Source organism: Macaca mulatta, chromosome 1, assembly GCF_049350105.2.
Source record: "Macaca mulatta isolate MMU2019108-1 chromosome 1, T2T-MMU8v2.0, whole genome shotgun sequence".
Lineage (NCBI taxonomy): Eukaryota > Metazoa > Chordata > Mammalia > Primates > Cercopithecidae > Macaca > Macaca mulatta.
This window is the reverse complement of record NC_133406.1, coordinates 158095293-158118356: the sequence shown is the minus strand read 5'-3', so window position 1 is coordinate 158118356 and position 23064 is coordinate 158095293.

Sequence of the window (23064 nt, the reverse complement as noted above, 5' to 3'; positions counted from 1 at the left end):
CCTTGGCAACATGGCGAAACCCTGTCTCTGTATTTTCTATTAGTAATCCAAATTAGTACTGCCACTTTGCTCACAGGCAAAGGTAACAGACAGGGCCAGAGAAGGAGCCTATCGTTTTCTTTTTGGTGAATCTGAATTCTGTTGTCTTCCTTTCATAAGAACTCAGAGCAGTGTGCCTGCTTCCTCTCTTCCTCATACTCTTGCTTTTTGATTTTTCTTGCTAATAGAGTTCACTCTCTGCATTAATTTCTGGAGCAGATTTCTGAATATCTACATTTAAATTCTTTCCATAATACACCTAAGCTTGAGCTTTTTCTATCCCATTCATGCATTTACAGATGAATTCAATTAATATTTTTTCTGAAGGCTTACTCTGCAAAATTTTGTATAAAATGCTATAAAAACTAGAAATAAACATGAGTCATGGTTTCTACTTCAAAGAACACATAATAAAGTAAGGGTAAAAGACTACACGATAAAAAAAACTACTAAATAAAATTTGGTAAGCTTTATACAATTATATAATATAATAATAGGATAATGATGATAGCTCATGCTTTACCTTTAGTTCACTATCTGCCTATACTTTTCTAAAAATTTTGCATGTACTAGCTCGTTTAATTCTACCTGGAACCTAAACAGATTGGCACTAGTATAAGCTTCATTTTACAGATGAGGAAACTGAGGCAGAGAGGTTAAATTATTTTCTCAAGGTAGAACAACTAATGAATGACAGCATGGTGCCTTAGGAAGATTCACTGAGTGCCTTGGATGCAGTTGGGCTTTTGGACCTTCCGTTACCCACACACTTAATCCCTGTGCAATGTAGGCACCAAGAGCACCACTTCAAAGTGGAACTGGCGTCAGTTTCTTGAAGGCGTTTATTTAACTGGAATAGCAGGAAAAAACTCTTGATTGCAGCTGGATTGTTCAGGTAATGTTTCCTAAAGAAGATTAGCTTCTGAAAAATTACTAAAAGAGCAGACTGAAATTTTTTACTAGTATCCGATTTTCCTGATAATAAAACTGATATGAGTGAACTGCAGAAATTTTAGAAAATACTAAAGAGTGTATAAAAGAAAATAAAAATTACTCATAATATATATACTCAGAGTTAATATCTATTAGCATTTGGGTATGTATCATCTGGGTGGCAGTGTGGGTAATTTCCCTTCTTTGTGCTTTGATATATTTTTCAAACATTTTGCAATGCAAAGAATTATGTTTATAATAAGAAACAGACCAATTGTGCAATACTTTCAAAATATATTTTTACTCATTAATTTCACTTTTAGAAAGATCTTCTTGAGAAATTTGGAATGACTATAATACTTACATATACACACACATATTCATATATATATTCCTTTATATATATTATTTAAAATACATATATACAAATTTCAAATATATATATATTTAGGATTATAATACCATTTTAAAGCCTTCTGTATTTTTTGGTATAATAATTACCTTCTCATGTTACCACAAATTTTTCTGTAACCCATTATTAATTGATATAATATTTTTAGCCCATAGCATGTTTTAGACATTTAAAGACAGTGGCAGGGAAACATTTAAAAATACTTCATTGACTTTTCCTTTGAAACTACAAAAGCAATAAATCTTTTTTGCAAAATGCCTGGTAACATAGAGATGTGTTGCCAAGAAACAAGGAGCATTTTTTTCTTTTCCCCTGCTCCCTCTTTTTTCTCTCATCAAACTCACCTTTCTACATTCTCCATGTGCCCTGTTATCAATTTTTGGTGTATATCTTTTTGCATTCACCTTTATGCCCATTTCAAATGTATATAATCCAAATATTTGCTACATTTATATATGATTTTCTCCTAATTTAAAAAATAAAATCATTGAAAGTGGACTGCAGAGTATTATATAAAATGTGAATACACTATGCCCAATAGGACTAGTATCTTAAATGAACAGATAAACATCCTTCTTCAAATATAATTTTATGTGTCTCTGAGGAGTGTTTTATTAGGCTAAAATCTCAAAAATGAAATCAATAGGTAAGAGGATATTCATAATCTTTAGTGTGTTGATCCACATGGCAAAACTGCCCTACAGAAAGATTAGACTGATTTCACACTTGTTTGGAATTGTCAATGCTGCTATTGTTTCTAGTGTATCATATTTAATATCACCATGGAATTGTTACTTTCATTATATCAGTTCTTTAACTCAGCTAATTTCCTTCTAATTTCCGTGTGGTATCTTGTAATTATCTTTCTTTTTTGTCTCAGAGAATCTTTGTTTTATTATAATATTTTATTGAGAACACAGTTTATGTATCAAAAAATTTTAATTATATAAGCCTATCTTTTTAGTTTTTGTGTGGAATATTCTTTCCACTGTCCCCATAGGTTTTTAATTTTATTTATTTCTTGTTGGGTTGACTGATTGGCTTTGTTTTCGTCATGGTTCACCCTTGATTCTAGGCCTGATATTTACACATAAACAGTGTAAGTCAATTGTTTTTGAGACTCCTATTAACTCCTTAGGTGATGTTATATGTCTCCTCTCAAATTTCAAAGTATACAGTGGCTAAGTTTACATGATCACATCCTGGATGCTTGAGAAATGTGAGGAGGGCATATGGACCTGTGCAAATCTCATGTAGTCGTTTCTTTCCTGTTTTTGCAGAAATCAAGGGCATACAATGTCAACAAAGTAGTAAAACACAAGGCCTATTTGGCCAAAGTTCCAGATTGTTGAGGGGGAATAGTAAAGAGATAAGCTGAAGCTCAGGCCAGATTTAGAGACCCTTGAAGATAAGAGAAAAATAAAAATACGTGTGTTATACTTTACAGTTTTCAAAGTGCTTTGACATGCACTATTTACTTCTTCTTAAAATTACTGAGAAATGTATATTATCTTTACTTTTCAAATGAGCCTTAGAAAGTTTATGTTCCATGTGCAGGTCATTCAACTAGTAGGCAGAAAAACCGGGGTTTATTCTGGAACCTTTCTGGTTCCAGAGCCCATGTTCATTTTTCTACCCTCTGTTGCCTCAAAAGAGAATGATCATCAAAGATTCACTTTGTATGAACATAATCCATTGGTAATTTGCGTGGCAGATTACAGAGAGAATATACTTGTCTTCTGTTCAGGCTATTATAAAAAATTACCACAGGTTGGATAACTAATAAGCAATAGACATTTATTGCTCACAGTTCTGGAATCCAGGAAGTTCAAGATTAGCGATCCAGCAGGTTTGGTGTTTGGTGGGGACCTGCTTTCTGCTTCACATATATACCTTCTCACTGCATCTCCACATGGTGGAAGGGGCAAACAAACTCCCTTGGTTCTCTTTTATAAGGCAGTAATCACATTCATGAGGGTGGAGCCCTCATGGGCCAATCACCTCCTGCAGGTCCTAGCACTTAACACTACTGTATTGGGGATTAGCTCTCAAAGTATTAATTTTGCAGGGACACAAACATGCAGGCCACAGCAATACCAAAGAAGGTTCTTCTTTTCTTCTATTCAAGCTGTGGCAAATAACTTAGCATAACTATAATATAGCAATGTGTTTGAGAGTATGGGATCTGGAGTCAGAACTCATAGATTCACATCCTTCTCCATCACTTTCAAGCTATATAAATTTGGGCAAGTTACTTAACCTTCTTGCATTTCAGTTTCCTCATATTTAAAATATTTACATTTTAAAGTCATTCTGCAATTACATAAGTAAATGTATGTAAAGTGCTTAGTATGATACCTAGCACATAGAAAACTCTCAATTAGTTGCAGTTATTATTGTTTTAGAGCAACCAACTATTATAAGTCAAGCCTCTTGTGGGGCAATTTGCATCATTTTTAACATCATGAAGTAGTTCTCTCTTCTGTTTAGAGGTGAAAAGATTTGAGAAAAGCCTTCCAACATCCTCCTAGTGAATCTTACTTTTCGGAACCATTATAGCACTTGTCTTAATTTGTTTTTGTAGTTAGATATTTTATAGGCTCAATTGTGTTGAACGACGTTGAAGGGATGGCTCTTTTTTCCTCCTGTACTTGTCCATTATGGCTGGTTCTGTTGTGTTGTGCCTAAAATATAGGAAGTGCTTGATGGTTGTTTATTGATGGTAGCAATGACGATTACGATGTTGGTCATATAACAGATCAGGGAGCAGAAGGCTTTGCTTGTGGCACAAGAAAATACCTTACAGACTTATAACCTAGTGGGAAGTTCCACCACCTCACTCCCCTAAAGAAAGTTCCAGTAAGGAGTTTTCCAGAAGCTATTCGGAAGTAGTCTCTATGGAGTGAGTCTTCATTATTTTATTTTGACATATACTATTTATTTATTAGTAGCTCATTGCTTTTCTATGCTTTACAGAACCCATACTTTTTCCTGACTAAGGAAGACACTCTCAGAAGATGAGTCAGAATTTTGACCCTTCTATGAAGAATACAATGGAACTAGCCTTTGCTTTTACTCTCTATCACTGACACAACCATGTTGGGAAAAGAGATAACATCGGAAGAAAAGAGTATTTCTTGCATTACATTGTGTATATCCTCTTTTGCAGTACATCTGAAACTAAGAGAGTCTGAGCCAAAATGTAAAGGAAGGTATCACTTGTTTCTGAAAGCAACTAAACTTCCAAGCAGATAAGTTTTTGATATATCACTTACGATTTTCTAGACCTTCTCACATTTTGAAACTGTGAGTCAAGGCATGTATATGTTATAGGAAGTGTTTTAGATCTTTCCTGACCAGCAAGCTTCTTAAGGGCTACTGCGCTTAGTAATGTGCCTCAGTATTTAGCGTGATGGGCTATTCATCTGTGCTCAATAAGTATATGTGCACAGATGAATTATGGCAACCGTCATGGGCCAATGTGATTCGGTGAGACTTCCCTATATTCTAGTTTTAAAAACGTGTATGTCACTAGAGAAGTTTACATTTTGAAAACTGTGCATATCCTTATTATTATCTACTGCAAGCTATAGATCTTTGTGTTTTTATTATCACCATTTTCATATTCCTTAGTATCAAACCGTTGCAATCATACTACTACTTAGGTACAAGATGGTAGGAGAGCAGATGAAAGTGTGCAATTTGGGGTTCTGAAAGAATAGGAATATTTTTAGCAATGAAAACTCATTCAGCTTTTTGATTCAACATTGAAAAGCTCGTGTAGGCCATTGGGTGGCCAAGTAATACTTCACCTAGAGGGTAATGTTTGAGCAAAAGCCTCTAAGAGTGAGGAAGCAAATCATGTAGTTAACTGGAAAAAAAAAAAAAAAGGAGCTCTACAGAGTGGAAAAGGCAAGACCAAGGCCGCGAGGGAGGAAATAGCTCTTGTGTTTCTGGAGCACTGAGGAGGTTAGTCTAACTGAAGAGCAGCCAGTGAGGGAGAAACAGTGGTACTTGAGGTCAGAGAGGCAACACAAGTAATGGAGAGAAAAAAAAATAGACTGTGTCAATGTTGTAGGTCAGTATAAACACTATGATTTCTACTCATAATATTATCTTTTGAATCTATTAGAATCTATAAAAGTAACAGAGTCATTAACGGTCTCACTTTTGTAAAATACATTTTTCATTTTACAGTAGTTTTAGATTTACAGAAATGTTGAGAAGATAATACAGAGTTTGCATTACCCCACAGCCAGGTTTTCCTGTTGCTAACTCTTTCTTTGGTTATAACTAATGAACCATTATTTTGATACGTTGTTATCAAGTAAAGTTCATACTTTATTCACATTTCCTTAGTTTTTACTCAGTGAATTTTTTTTTCGGGATCCTATTCAGGATACCTCTGAGAATATGAAAATAAAACCCAAGATTTTTTTTTATTCTTTTACTCAACAGTCAATATAGAAGACTTCTGTGACCTCTGGTCACCAAGAAGGGTGTGAATTTCTCCTCATCAGCAACTAACCAATTCTGCAGTGGATCCCAGCTGGGTGTCCTCTAGTTCAGTTCAGTTCTGACACTATCTACCCAGAGACTGCATTAGATCTCACAGGTTGAGGGTTCAGTTTCAAAAGTCTGCCCCCACTTCTGATGCCATTGACAAGCTCCAGGTTATTGTACCTGTGCTTCTGACAGACTGGCTACAAATCAGGGTTTCTACAACCCCCTCCTTGGGTTTAATAAATTTGCTAGAGTGGCTGACAAAATGCAGGAAACACTGAAGTTTACTGGTTTATTATAAATCATATCCCAAAGGATACTGATGAGCACCAGATGGAAGAGATCCACAGGACAAGGTATGTGGGAAGGGGTGCAGTGCTTGCATGATTCCAGGAACCTCTACACGCTCAGCTATCCAGAAGCTCTCCAACTTAGTCTTTTGGGGTTTTTAATAGAAGCTATATAGGCATGATTGGTTAAATTGTTGGCCATTGTTGGTGATCAACTTAACCTTCAGCCTCTGTCTCTTCCCCAGAGGTTGGAAGGTAGAGCGGAAACTCCCAATCCAATAATCATGATTTGGTCTTTCCAGTGACCAGCCCTCATCCTGAAGTTACTTAGGGGTAGGGCCAGTCATCAGTTCACTCACTAGCATATATAAAAGGCACATCACTTTGGAGATTCCAAGGATTTTAGAATTTATATGCCAAGAAAGTGGACAATGACCAAATATACATTTTACAATATGGCAATACCACATCACATCTAGTCATTTTGGCTCCTTAGACAACTAAACACTATGAATGTTTCTCAGACTTTCCTTTTATGATGACCTTGAGAGTTTGAGGGGGAATTGTCTATATGATTTATTTGAACATCTGCAAGGAAGGTTTGTATAATCTCATTAATTTAATTAGTTATTTATGTAAGTAATTATTGTATTTGGGGGGTTAAAATCCAGTGCTACATGCTTTATTTTATTGATCAGGTCATCCCAGTTTTGTCATTGAGAATTTTATCAGTTGACTCTTGTATTTCTTTGACATAGCCCCATCATTGTGTGTGTGTGTGTGTGTGTGAGTATGTGTGTATATACATGTGTTTCAGCGTGCTTTCTTATACTACAGATTCTCCTTACTTTCTTAAACTACTAGATGCTCCAGGCACATCTTGCATGTTTCCTCCGCTAGTTTTAGAATCAACCACTTCTAAGAAACCCCAGCTCCTTTCATTGGAGAAACCCAAGGGCCCTGGGTATGCTCATTGCTATTGCTATTGGGATCGCATTGCACTAGGTCCTCTCAGCTGACAGCAAATGAGTTCATGTATCACTTCTGTCTTAACAAGATCACTCTGGCTGCTGTGTTGTCAAGAGACTAAAAAGGAGGGAGACCAGTGGAGAGGGAATTATCATAGTTCAGGAGACAGATGGTTTGGAGCAGGGGTTGAAATAATAAAATACTGCTTGATTTAGTTCATTGCTGGTATTCAAATGTCTAGTGTCCACAAAGAGTCTCCTATAATTTTGAAAGCTATTTGGTCACCAAATATTTGAATATTTTGATGAGACAAGCTGAGTGTTGGACACAGAAGATACAGACATGTGCATGACATGACACTTTTATATTTACACCCACATTCCTGCATATTGTTTAGCATTATTGGGATTATCAAAACCAGTCATGGTGATGATGTAGGAAGGAGTGTGAAAAACTAGGCTTGGAGTGGTACAAGCAGTCATAGAAAGGGCTAAATACATAAGAGAGGCAAATGGATAAGGAATCAAGGAAACTGATATTTAATGATGTATTGGAAAGTAAAGCGTTGGTCAAAGATGAGTTCAAACTTTTAGACCATTCTCAAGATAATGGCATTCAAAAAAACAATGAATTTCAGATATGAAATTTATTTGAGGGAGGTTAACGGGTGCCATTTAAAATAAGTAGAGTTTGTGGTAACTTGAAGGTTTTTAAGCATACTTAAATGGAAATATTCAGTTGCCCTTTTAAAAAGAAAGAAGCTTCATTTGGAGACGAATCAAGAATCCAGTATCTTAAAAGTGTATGGTTTAACGTATCTGAATGATAAATATTTTAAAATTTGTTGTCATTCTTGTACAGCAAACTTTTCCCCATGCATTTAATATGCACACAAATATTAAAAGCATATGAATTTCATATTTTCAAAGCTCATCTTGACAGGTAATAATTATTGCTGAATATAATTGATACTAGCACTTATTGAGAGTGACCAAGCATTTAATAATTTCACTAGTCATCTCCCTAGAACTGTAGAAAAACAGAGAAATTGCAAATGCCTGGTCTCTTATGGTCAAGTTTTATAATTAATTTATTATGAAAAATAGATTGAAACAATGAAGTTGTTATATGTTACCACGTTAGTCTCAAGGATCCAGTTATTGTTTAATAATGTTTACATACCTGAAAAGAAAAGCCATGGATTGACTTGATAATGTCTAACAGCTGCTAAGATCTGGTACTTTTGTAATGGCTTCAAAGGAACTGGATCAAAAAGGAATTCTTTAATAGAGTACTTCACACATTAACATCCTTTAGAGAAACCAGTTCAATTGACTACGTTTTGTAGATAAATCCTCAAATTCATCTAAGAAACCTATGTAACCCCTACTGTTACAAATATAAAGAGATCTAAATGAGATCAAGAATGTGTACACTTTGGCAATTGTACATGTGAGGGTATTAATATTCTCAATTCTTGTGAGCTCTAAGACTTGTTTCAGTAAAACAGATAAAAATTTTAAAATGTTACACGTGTGCAGACTTTTGCAAATGAAAACCTTCTTTGCATGCATTATCTCATTTAGTCTCCAAATAGTCTCACACTATTAGAAAAGTAGATATGATTATTTCTAGTAATAATAATAATTTACAATTTAAGAAAATAAGTAACTTGTCTCAGATCCAACAGCTGATATATAAACAAAAAAGCAGCTGGGACCTAAATCTTCTGACTTTTAGGCTGAAAAACATTCACCATTACATTATTTTCTTAGAATTCAAAACAAATAAGGGCATGTCACATAGTTAATACCTATGCTCTTCAATTTTCTCATCTATAAAATGGGCATACTATTAACTCTCCTACCTACTTCACAAATTATAATTAAATATAAGTTAAGTCTCCAAACTATATGAATTATCTTTTCACAAAACAGTTTATAGATTTTTTTTTTGAAGTGTCTTCTTTTTACTACGTTTGCATTCAAATTGATTATGTAAAGCTTTGAAAATTGACCAAGATGTAACAGTTTCCATGCTCACATTTTACATCTAATAAAGCCCCTCCCTCCAATGTAGACTTTATCAGTTTTAGGATTTGACTTGAAATTTACTATTCTTTTTAAGCTCATATTTTTCATAAGTGGCATATGTTATTACTATAATCAACAACATTAAAATTTTAAAAATAGTTATCTCAGGTATTTTACCATATGTCATAAGTGGCTTCAAATTACTTACTGCTTAGATTTTAATACTTTCTCTGCATATTGGAAAGACTGTCAGGTGGATCAATGTGAGATTATTCACTTGACAAACAGAAAAGTACTGTCCTAGCCACTTTGGACTGTTATAACAGAGTACCAGAGACTGAGTGCTTAAAACAACAGACATTTATTTTCTCACAGTACTAGAGGCCGCAAAGTCCAAGATCAAAGCCCCTGGCAGATCTGGTGTCTGGTAAGGACCCTCTTTCTGGATTGCAGTTGGTAATCTTCTTGTTGTATTCTCACATGCTGGGAGAAAAATAATCTCTCTCGTATCTGTTCTTATAAGGATACTAATTTCCCTTTAGGGCTCCACCCTTGTGACCTCATTACCTCCCAAATGCCCTACCCCATAATATCAACACATTGGGAGTTAGGATTTCAACATATGAATTTTGGGGGCACAAACAATGTCTGTAACAAGAACGCTGGGAAAAACCACTCTAAGGGAAGGAATTGTGAGGAACAAAGTATGAACAAGGGGTCAGAGTCAGAGGGCACGATGTATGTTGCTCATCCATGCTATTTTCTTCTCATCTTCCCCAGTGGATCTTTGCCTGGAATCTGAAAACACAAACACTTTAAAACACATTCGTAGTGATTTCACTGAACTCTTCATAATCTGAAAAATATCTGAATTCCAGAAGCTAGATCACAAGAGAGAATAAAAGCTCCCTCTGTGCATACCTTTTGAGATGAAACACACTGAAACATGACATGGAAGGTACCCATGAACTAAGGCAGCAAAACAGAATGATCAGGATAGGGCAAAGCATTTTGAAGATTTCATGGTAAGAAAACATATCAGCCTTGGGAACCAAAGAGAAAAAGACAGTGGTGAAGGCCAGGAGATATTCAAGTACTGAGTTCTTAAGCAGGAGAAGTAGGTTGAAGAAATTGAAGGCCTTGTTTTCCAACAGACCTGGGGGGTCATAATTAGCACCTCCCCAGGTCACATCAGCCTGGGTGGTTATAGTAAAAAGCAGAGAGAGTTTTATTAGCTCTGCCTCACTCCTGACTGGCGTGATCTGTAAAAGTACTGGTACCATTACATTCCTTTACACTTAGACATGTGAGTTAAGGAAGGTGGTTTTAAGCCACAAAAGAGCAGAAAAGATACAAACAATGGAATTACTATGCTATTTTCATTAAAAGTAACACAAGTAAATATATTTTAAATTATTTGAAAAGTTGCCTTTTGGTCTAATTTAGTCTGATCTTTTTTTTTTAATGAGGATTAATTTTATGTATTTCCATTTCAGTATGTTTTCTTGACAATGGTTATTTCTTGAAATGGTTGTTCTTTCTTTCATTGGTGAGAAAGAGGTGCAAATTGGGCTTTCATCTTATTTGTTTTTACTTAATTGAACTGTTTCCTCCGAACTGATATTCATATTCTTCCTCAGTACTAAAAACTTACTCTTTGTGGATGATCTCTATAATCTCTGAAGTTGATAGTTCCAGGATAAACAGAGCCATTTAAAGATTAACCCTACCCTTTTAAAATGTACTAAAAATTTCTAAATTTTACTATTATCAATGCGATTATCTATAAAAATAGCATATTTTGTTTTCTATTTTAATTTATAAATTTTCAAAACTGAGTTTGGGTTATCTATTTGAACAAAATATATAAATTCTGAAAACAAATTTTAAATCATGTTGTGAATATTTTAGTTAACTTTTATTTGGAAGCCACATATAGGCTGCATCCTAAGAACTTTGTAATATATTATCTTACTTGATTCTCACAACATCTCCACGATGATAGAAAACTATTATATTATGTCTGTTTTTCTCCTAGTCTTCTAATGCATTTTTTTAAAAAAAAAAACATACACAAGAAATAATACATGTTTAAAATGATTCAGTTGATCCTTCTATGTGGGATTCTTTCATATGTTATCCAGAATATATCATATTAAGGTTAGTCTCTCTTTTGAATAATATCAAAAAGCTTCAATTTTGTAATAGAATTAAATGCATACAAAGAGATATGTTTGCTATTAATCTATATGTATATAATAAAAGATGTTTATTGATTGTTTTCACTGGATAATTTTGTTTTCTTTTCCCGGAGATTATCTATCATCATTTCAATCACTCTATTCTACATGTGGTTCATTTTGCTTCATAGTTTGAAGTAAAATGTGCTTATTTAATTGAAAATTATTCAAAGTCTTTTTTTTTTTTTTTTACTTAACAACAAGTCTATAAAAGTACAAAAAAACAACTGGTGTTGTATATATTGAAATATAAGCTACTCAGAGTTGTTGACTCAATGGGAATTCATTCATTGATTTATTTAATGAGTGTTTATTGGTATCTGTTATGTGCCAGTCCTTCTTCTGAACACTAGTAGTGTTACAGTAAGCCAGTCAGTCTAGGTTCTTATTCTCATAAAACGTAGATGGATGAGACAGACAATGAACAAGTAATAGAAAAAATAAAGAATGAAAATATCTTTTCACCTAGGTAATTGAAAGGAGAATAGAGAAGAGAATAATCAGATTGCACATTACTGGAGGAGAGAACATTAGATAGTGTGGTCTCTGTGGAAAGGTGACATTTAAATTTAGATTTTTATTTCAATGAAAATTTTCAAGAGCAATTTAAGTTAATATTCTCTTAGAATTTGGGGATGGTTATCAAAACAAGATTAGGGAATCATAAAATATAAGAGCTTAAAATACTTTAGAGATTGTCTACTTGAATACTTCCATATAAAAATCAGAAAATTTAGAAAGAATGGGTGACTTGTCTAAATTTTACAGCAAATTTATCAGAACTGTTGAATAATAAAACACAGTACTCTGGATTCGCAAATCCATATTCTTGTCTTACTATGTTGCTTGAAGAAAACTCTATTTTTCCATATAAAATGTCTTTCCATACAAATTCAAATGCATCAACACCAGCACCTATTCTCAAAAGCATTTGATAAAGTTTATTTTTAAAACAATATAAACTGTTTTTTTAAAGCAAACAAAACAATAGGCAATAACTAAGTAATAATTAGGTAGGGCCTAATTACTTAAAGCAATTATATCAGAAAATTGAAAACAAATATAACACTATAATTAAACATGAAGATTATAAATAAACTTCCTGGAAGTCAAACAAATATAAGCACAAAGAATTAGATGGGTTTTAGTTCTAAGTCAAGGAAGCTCATCAGTTCAACAAAAGAGAAAAGTATTTTTAGCTATGAACACAATTAGTCACATGAGTTTTTGCATTGGGCACAGTGAAAAATACAGAGGACACCATCTTCAATTAGAGGTTAATAAATACAGGTGTTTACAAATTGATATGATTATGGGCCCTCAATGAGGAGCAATCGTATAATGCTCTTACTTCTTTAAAGGCTTCCTTCTTTATAGGAGAAGGGAAAGAGCAGCTGGTGGAGGAAACAGTAACATTGTCCAAAAATTTGGACAATTCTGGTCATCTGATCTTCATATTGGAAGGCATTTTAGAGATTTTTGAGGCAGGCTTATTTTCTTAGATTTCTGTATGAAAATTTTCTGTCTCTGATCTATTAAGAGTAGCAAAAAGACTTTCAAATGGAATGTAAAGAGTAACAATCCTAAGTAAAAGAGGCAAGATACCTATTACAAATTCAGACCTGTCTTGACATATTTGAAAGTGAAGCAAAGTAAATCTGTCTAGTGAATAAGGATCTCAAGATGGGGACTCACTTTATAGGAGGGGACAGTCAGAAAGCATAAGCTTGGTCCAAGGATAATGGGTGAAGGATCAGGCAGAGTAATTTGCTATGTTGCAGAGTATGTGTTTTATGCAGAAAGCCACGTCCACTTCCCATTCCATGCTGTTTTGCCAGAGTTCTGGGAAGAGGAAGAGGTGACAAAAGTATGTTTTAATCCTTATGATGTGTGATAACTCCTCTGCCCTTGAGATCTGGACGGCTTTACTTGAAAAAATCTCAATTTTTTCACTTGGTTTAGCCTAAAACTTTCTAAGATTTCTGCAAACTCTTGGAAAATCATTGCTCTGGCTCCTGAGACTATACCAATTTCATCTTGTGTTAACTTTAATACAGAACTTTACCACTTTCTCAATAAATCCAATTAGTCAAAGCTTTTAAGAAATTTTGCTAGAATTAGCAGATCAAACTGAAAGTGTAGGGGTTACTGAGAGAGGTCGTACAATACTGTGCAGTCTCCTCTTAATGTCTTCTCCTCCTTTCACACTCCAGTTTTTTCTTTCTCACCTCTTTACGGTCTTACACATCTTCTCTTGTTTACAAAATGCCCTTGAGGTCTCAGTCTCCACTCCAACAACCCATTGGAAATTTAACAAAATATTTCTTTCAAGTAATCACAGGGTTTTCACTGAGAAATTCAGCTGGACATTTTTCTTAGCCATCTTATTCCTGTGTCGTATCACTAAAATCTCATTGAAGATGTTGAGTGCACAAAGCAGCACAAATGCTTTGTATCATATGAAACAGAACAAAATGGAACACAAATTTAGATGTAGGACATTTCCCCTCCTTCAGAGAGGTAATGCTTGTAGCACAGAACTGAGCTATTATCATCAGCAGTAACAACAGGAGACAGCCACAGTGGCCTAATCTAGACTAGTTTCTACCGGTGTGACAACCAGAAAACCAGGGTTTATAAGACCAGCAAGAGGAGGACAACAGCTTTCTTTCCTTGGCGTTAAGTCCTAGCAGTGATATTGGGGGCAGAAGGAGAGCCACTGCAGCTGCCATAGCGGAGAGTCAGAACTGATATAATGTGATTTGGGGATTCAAAGTTAGAGTGCCAGGGTTGGGAAAGAAGAAGGCTGTTTTATGTATTAGATAGGAAGACTGCATCCAGCAGTAAACATGAAACATTCTCTGCAGAATTCCTGAATTAGTCAGAAGAATTTGAGTGAGAGCTGGGGTTTCCACAATGCTGTGGATGATGGCTAAGCCTGAAAAGTGCTATTGTGTCATCGCTTTTGTGATAGTATTCCACTTCTCAGTTTGATGTAGTCTGAACAAATAAGGGTTACACTCGCATTGTACCTATAGCTAACAACTAGCAAAAGACCTCCTGCTCATTTCAATAAAGCAGTGCTTTCTTTCAGGAGTCACAAGTGAATCCAATGCCAGTGCCACCTTTTTCCTGAAATAATTCAAACTCCACTTTACAGTGATGTTGTTATGGTCTCAGAGACCTGTAACCTTCATTTGATGTTTATAGCTGGAAGGAATATTTACAGTGATAGAGAAAGCTAAAACCATGTGAAACATTTGGGAAGGTTCAGTAATAACTCAGTGCATCACGTGCCATTTCCCCTCTCTTCTTACTACCTAGATATTTCCTAAGGATTAACATTTTAAAATTGGCACCAGGAACTTGATGATTATAGAGAAACTAGTGGCTGGGGACTAATTATTCAGTTTATGAATTATTTGCCCAGCCCTTTCCCCTCTCTAGTAATTCTCTTCCCTTTTTTTTTTTGGCATTTGCTTTAGCTTTTATTATTATGTATATGGCAGTCACTAATATGATAGTAGGAATTCTAATAGCTAATGATTTTGGATATTTCCTAGGTTCTAGGTGCTTTACATACATTATCTCTTTTTATTCTTAGAGCAATCCTTGAGATAGTTATGTGATTCTCCTATATTGATTATTATAATATAGCTAATAAACAATTATTTCCATTATATAATGTTTATAATATTATTAATGGTTATTCTTATTTCCCCTATTTGTAGTTGGGAACTAAGAAAGGTTGACTTTTCCAATCTCCCATAGGTAGTAAATGCCAGTGCTAGGATTTCAAACATGAGTTTGTCTGGTACTAGAGACTTTACCATTAATTACTATGCTATACTGCTTCCTCAATTTCAGTACTAGGAATAAAATTTGGGAATAATGGAAAAATGCTTGTTTTGCACATCAGCAACTGTGGTAGTTCTTTAAGATGACCATTTGCTTAAGCTGGAACTACATTTTCCAGAATCTCTTCCCTGTATGGTTGGCCAAAAGAGACATTCAAGTGAGATTTCGAAGGCAGAAGCAAAGGAGCAGCCATGATTCTCTGAAAGTCAGGTGGTCAGATTCAGGGAGAGAAAGATTCCAAGGGGCTGACTGCTTGATGTTTTCTAGGAACAAGGAGGACTGGAGTGGAGAGAGTGGCTGCGGTAGTATAAGTGAGGGGCAGTGAGTAGCGATTAAGCCAGGGACATAAAAGGAGACCATTAGGACCTTGTCACAATTTTGGCTTTAACTGAAAACAAAACAAGAAACCAGGGGTGGTAGTTAATTTTGCAGAGCATTGATGTGATCCTACTCATCATTTTAAAGGCTCACTCTGTCTCTTGTGATAAACAAAGTTGGAGTCACAGGTAAGGCTAAGGGGCACTGAATATTGGAAACTCTCAGCATTTAGAGTCAAGAGACTGGATGTGATTACTTAGGGACTGTGTGTCAATAACGTGGTGAGGAGGTGCAAAGATAGACACCTGAAGTACCCCATTTATTTTTTGTGGAGATAGGCTCTGTCACCCAGGCTGGAATATAGTGGTACGTTTATGGCTCACTGTAGTCTCGACCTCCCAGATTTAAGGGATCCTCCAACCGTAGCCTCCTGAGTGGCTGGGACTACAGGCACGCACCACCATGCCTGGCTAATTTCTGTACTTTCTGTAGAGATGTGATTTTGCCATATTGCCCAAGCTGGTCTCAAATTTCTGAGATTGAGTGAGCCGCATGCCGTGGCCTGCCAAAATGCCAGGAGTATAAGCATGAGCCACAGCACCTGTCCTCCAATTTTTATTGAAGTAAAGATCACAAAGATGAAGCAACAAATGAAACTAAGGGAATATTCTGTAAAGAAGGAGAGAAAATAATGTCCTGGGTGCCAAGTTGAAAATATTACATGGAAAGAGTGGTTAGCTTTGTTAAATGACGCCAATAAACTGAGTAAGATAAGTACTAGCAAGAATTGTCTGGAAATTAGTCAATGACTTACTATTTATAAAGGAACCTAAAATAAAGGAAGGAAACGAAAAGGTAATAAATGATATCATCACTTCTTCATAGAAAGCCCTTTTCCCTCTCGGATGTAAACTTCTAATCATCGGAGTTATCAACCAAAGATAGTATATCTATGAAGCCTTTTCCAGTACTTGTTGGTAGAAGTAATTCTATCATTCTCTGTATTCCCCTAGCATTTCCTTTGCACCTCCATTGTGACGTTTGCTATAGCAAGTTACAATTAATTAAAATTCTTTTTTCCTTTTGTAAAATGTGATCTTCTAGGAAGCAGAAATTGTATTTTATCTATGAGTCTGGCATATATGAAGACAAAAGTTAAGTAGAAATAACATTTACTGTGTGTCTAATATATACTAGACATCTGATAAGGAGGTTCATATTTTTGTGTGTTTTTTGATAAAATTACTATTATCTTATCAACTAACTGTAACCCACATTTTACAAATTCGTTAACTCTGGTTCATAGTTGTTAAGTGTACACACATACACATATGTATACACACACACACACACACATACATATGTAGGTATATATGCACATATACATACATATATACACACACACACACATTGATGGCAGAACTGGTATATCTGACCTCAAGACTCATGATATTTCCACTAAATTACAGTTAATAAATAAATAAATGGACAAAAGAATGAATATGTAGTACTTTCACTTCTTGAATGTAACTACTGGAATGGTTACCTGTCCTAAGTGTGCTTGCTATATCCCAGCCCAGCCCCACAATAGACATGGAAATACCACCTTGAACAGTGGCAGCAGCAGAGCATTAAACCCTTCCTCATCAAACTTCTAACCTTATATATTGCATGTTTATGCTAAATGCTTCATATAGATATGTTCAAATAAAAAAAATAAAAGGGATCTCAGTCAGATAGTTTCTTTTACTACAGTACAAGAAATTCGAGCCTCAACATTCTTTCCCTTGTCAGGGCAATCTGATCATGAGCTGCAATTTAAGTATTTTTGACTATGCTGCTTTGCCTTCTGACATTATTTGTATTCATTTGTAGTCTAGATTTCTTATATTTGCATTTCTCTCCATCTTGGATGCTGTGATGAGCTACCCAAGCCTCCTTTAGGGAATAAAGACAATCCTTCAGCTTTTGGGAGAGCTGCCAACTGAAAGCTCTCAGGTGGCAGCCTGGTACAGGGATTGCCTTGGATGCAGAGATCTGCCTTGCTCAAGGTTACACCCCCTTAGAACTATTGCTTGTATCCAGTGATTGATAGATAGGGAAACATACAGGCTCACCCTCTCACTTGAACTCAGGATAACATGAATGGTCATTACATTGTCAGAACTCCCAGTAAGACTGGCTGAGTCGTGTGTTGAGACTGCATCAGAACTCACTGTCTCCCATTGACTAATCCTGCTTCCTTCCTTTCCCTTCCACAAAGCAGTCCCTACTAAACCTCCTGCTTGTTAATCTCTATCTCAGAGCCCGATTCCCAAGGAGTTTGAAGCCCGAGACCCCCGATGTTAAACGGCTTCCCTACGTTACATTGTCCTCGACCTCAGACAGGTTTTGGTGGAATCAGGGGGTCAGAATACATGGGCTGAAATGCCATGTCTACCATTTATCAGCTGTAAGATGTTGAGCAGATCAGTTAACATATCTAAGCCTCAGCTTCCTCACCTGGAAAATAGCACTAGTAAGTATGGATTAAACAAGAAAATAACAGGTAAAACACTTAACATACTGACTGATACATGGAAGCTCTCAATATATGAAAAATATTTTGATTATCAGCAATGGAGGCAATATACCTCCTCTGATATATTGAACAAAAGTGTCAATGGAGATAACTAATATGACTTCATTTCACAGATACAAGAGGATTAAGTAATTTGCTAGAGATACATAGTTAGTTGGGGCAGAATTGAAACTAAAATGCAGATCTCTTGACTCTCCTATGTTATGCTGACTTTGTCTTAATCAAACATCTTGAGAGTGTAAAAATGGTGCTTGATAGTAAGGGAGGAGACCACCCCTCATATTGTCTTATGCCCAATTTCTGCCTCCAAAGAAATAAGTAACAACTGAAAGGCAGAAATGAAATCCACAAGCAGACAGCCCGGCGCCACATCCTGGGCCTGGTAGTTAAAGACAGACCCCTGACCTAATCGGTTATTTGCATAAGAAGAGCACTGTGAAGATCCCTGTCCTGTTCTGTTCCATTCTAATTACCAGTGCATGTAGCCCCCAGTCACCCCCTGCTTGCTCAATGGATCATCACCCTCTCACACAGACCCCCTTAGAGTTGTGAGCCCTTAAAAGGGACAGGAATTGCTCACTCAGGGAGCTCAGTTGTTGGAGATGTGAGTCTTGCCGAAGCTTCAGGCCGAATAAAGTCTTTCCTTCTTTACCTTGGTGTCAGAGGGGTTTTGTCTGCAGTTCATCCTGCTACAATAGCAATAGTTGTATTTCATATATGTATGCTTAAAAATAGTTAGGTTTTGGAAGGGATTATAATCATCCTTAGGTTATAATTATGAGACTAGGATTCAATTAAGATTCTTTATTCAAATGAACTTGTGTGAAAGTACTGATATTTTTTAGTTGTCTTTGCTTCAGGTCCCAATTGAAACCCTGTCTCTACTAAAAATACAAAAAAATTAGACTGATACTGTGGTGGGCACCTGTAATCCCAGCCACTTGGGAGGCTGAGGCAGGAGAATCACCTGAAATGGGAGGCGGAGGTTTCAGTGAGCTGAGATCATGCTACTGCACTCCAGCCTGGGTGACTCTGTCTCAAGAAAAAAGAGAGAAAGGAAAGGTCTGGGAACTTTTGGCTAAAAACAATCTGATTTCCAAAGCATCTTCAGGACACAATTTAGATATTCTAGGAACTTATGGCTCTTTTGAACATCTTATTGTCATAAAAGAGTCGAAGTCTTTCTGCTCCCCAAAAGTAAATTATCCTTTATTTTTTCCCTAAAAAAATTGAAAAAAATCAGTTTTAAAAAGAAAAATACCAAAGACAGATAACAATTTCTTTATTTGGATTTTAAATTGTGTAAGAAGTGACTATAATGTTCAGTCTAAGGATTATTTGAGTCATAGATGACATAATAAAATTTAACATTTTTTCCTTTGCTTTCTTCAGTCAGTACTTAACAAATCAGCAAATACTTACTGAGCACCTACAATAAACCTGGCAGCTTCTACCCTTCTTTATTTTCCAGAAGAGTAAAACAAACTCTTTTCATTAAAATTTGAACTTTCACTCTCATATATTTACAGAAGACATTTAAAGTGTTAAGTTCAAGAAGCACTCATTACAGCATTTGCTTTGTATAAACTTTTTTTTTTTTTTTTTTTTTTTTTTTTTTTTGAGACGGAGTCTCGCTGTGTCTCCCAGTCTGGAGTGCAGTGGCGTGATCTCGGCTCACTGCAAGCTCCGCCTCCCGGGTTCACGCCATTCTCCCGCCTCAGCCTCCCAAGTAGCTGAGACTACAGGCGCCCGCCACCACGCCCGGCTAGTTTTTTTGTATTTTTAGTAGAGACGGGGTTTCACCATTTTAGCCAGGATAGTCTCGATCTCCTGACCTCGTGATCCACCCGCCTTGGCCTCCCAAAGTGCTGGGATTACAGGCTTGAGCCACCGCGCCCGGCCTGCTTTGTATAAACTTGAATAACCTATGTGTCATCCAAACTCTCATCTCTCCGTTAATACTGAGTCAAATAGCATTATGTTGATACATAACAATAATTAAGATATAATTGATAAGGTACTTACTGAAAATAATGAAGCATTTAATTGACTCCTTAATTCTTTTTTTTTTTTTTTTTTTTTTTTTTTTTTTGTTGTTGTTGAGACAGAGTCTCCCTGTGTCGCCCAGACTGGAGTGCAGTGGCCGGATCTCAGCTCACTGCAAGCTCCGCCTCCCAGGTTCACGCCATTCTCCTGCCTCAGCCTCCCGAGTAGCTGGGACTACAGGCGTCCGCTACCTCGCCCGGCTAGTTTTTGTATTTTTTAGTAGAGACGGGGTTTCACCGTGTTAGCCAGGATGGTCTCGATCTCCTGACCTTGTGATCCGCCCGTCTCGGCCTCCCAAAGTGCTGGGATTACAGGCTTGAGCCACCGCGCCCGGCCGACTCCTTAATTCTTAAGGGTCATGCTATGTAAGGTGGAAAATATATGTTCCAAATATGTTCAAACTTTATAATTCAATTAACAGTAAATATGATTCACATCAAAATGGTGTCATAGGTGAGTGGAATTTTGATGCTCTAATTTATGAACACAGAGCAAGAAATATTGACCCTATTGCAAAGAATAAATATCAATAAAACAGCAGGTCTCTAATAAACAGATATAATTACCAGAAGGATCTGCTTATTTACACATCAGGACTACTGTCTTCACATATTTGATCCTGTTACATAATTATCAAATAAAACAGTAATTCCGGAATAAGTAATAGCAATCACACAGAGTACAGCATGGTTAAATATTTTCATCTTGGTGGGAAGACATTCGGATATAATATGTAATAAAAGGATCACTCTGAATCTTTAAACAGTGAACTAATACCAAGCTGGTGTCTGAAAAACCAATCAGCTATCAAGAGGGCATTGCTATAGTGATTCTTACCTGGTTTTGACTGCAGTGAATAAACCACAAAACTGTCTGTTTTAAGACATGATGCTTCTTCATCTTTAACTTTTAGTTTGGGGGTTGGGGGAGTTCCTTTTGTAAAATCAGAATTCCTTAAATGAGTGCATTTGGCACTGTGACAGGAGCTTCTTCTGCTTTTCAGGCAACTATCTCAGTATTCTTTTTCTTCCAGTGCTGTGATGGGCACACTAAGAACAGTTTCTTGCTGAGCTGTGCAGCTCCTACAGATGAGGACAGCAGGAGAGCAGGCAGATAGCCAAGGCAGAGAGGGAGAGGAGCGGAGATCACAGCCAAGGCTGCAGAAGGAGATCTGCTACACACTGGCAGAAAAAGAAAAAGGTCTGCTCTGAACCCTAAGGTGCTCCTTAAAGCCTGCTGGTTTGAGGATTCACCCTCAATTGACCTGGAATTGAGAAAAAAGATGGGAAAGAGAATTATTGAGATGCTTGGTTTGTGAGTCACCACTTTGCATCATAATAGGTTTGGTAAAGTCTCATTGATAGAAATAGTACCCAGGTGGAGCCCCTTGGATTGATTGATAGGCCTCTTGCTGTCATTCAGAAGACTCTTTAAGTTCTCTTATTGGATGAGATTTTGGTCAGTTTCACTTCAAGCTATTTTCTTTTAAAAACTCTTTATTGTCCTTTAGGATTAGTGCCACTGTCCTTCAGTCTGAGCAAGATGGAGCATTTCAGTGTCATTCACCAGTCAGTCAAATTGTGACAAAAGGCAGTCCCTGCCTGGCAGGATCTTGGGGAGGAGAAGAGGGGCCCTCTCAGCAGGCGCTCTCTTTGTAGCACTTAATGCTGTTGGTCCTGAAAAGAAAGGGTGGGAAGGAGCAGGAAATTGGACTTAAGTCACCTCCAAATCAGTAGAGTTCAATTCTAGCTGATGTTTGTTTATAAAATAGCTCTCTAAGTAATTCACACCCTGTTTCCCATTTAACCTCTTGGACACATGGTGTTTGGCCTACCAAGGCGTTTTTTGGAGTTGTTCATAAAAGTGCTGAGTTTGACACTGACAGAAAGGAATTTGGGGTCAGACTTACTATTTTAAACTTAGGCCTTTGGGATTTATAAAAGATGTTTCCGATATGCTAAAACAGTTGGAAGAGCCTTTGAGAACTGTGGTGTAAGCGAGAGGCTCCCTAATTTGTATTGCAGGTGAGGAAAACCAGGCCTAGGAGGTTGGCTGACTTTCTCTTGCACCTTCGGAACTCAAGGATAACATCTTGCAGTCTCTATGGCACAGAACTACTGAAGGAGAAAGCAAACTCCTTCAAGCTCCCCAGACTACTTTCAAGTTGAACTTGCTCTTGAGGAGGGGATCCTGTCTCTCCCAGTCCCAGCTAAGAGTGTTTCAATCTTTGCCAGATAAAAAGAGACATTCAAGGTCATTAGCACAGTTTTCCTCTAGGGTGGAGCTGGGATTGGCAGCTGAGCTTTTCTGATGACCCAGAAATTACATGTATTCATTTCTTTCTTTTTAGATAAAAGTATTTCTATTCCAGTTTTTCTATGGATCTTTCTTCAGGGTGGGGGCGGGGGAAGTCCCACATCTTAGCTAGCAGATTCTTCTTTTTCTATGCAGTCTTTTATAATCCATCTTGATTCTCAATCCATTCCTTATCCTTGCTTTTTTTTTTTTTTAAATACTTTGTGTCTTTTAATCACCTAAAGGATCTGACTCAGTGTCCTTCCCTCTGAATCACAGGATGCTCTTCCTTCATCTGTGTCTCCCAGAAAGAGAGGGAGGGCTAAAAATCTTTTCTCCTATGTTGGCTTCTGTCCCAACAATACGGCTTCCTTCTCTCCCAAACCTCTTTTGGGCTGTTATTCATTTCCGAGGTTGATTTTTAAAAATATTTTTCTGTGACAACGGAAAAATCTGGTAAGTTGTTATGCCCAGACCGTTTATTCCCCGAAGAAGACCACCAGAGTCCAGAGTCAAAGCTAAGCAGCAAGGATCTTTATTACAGGTT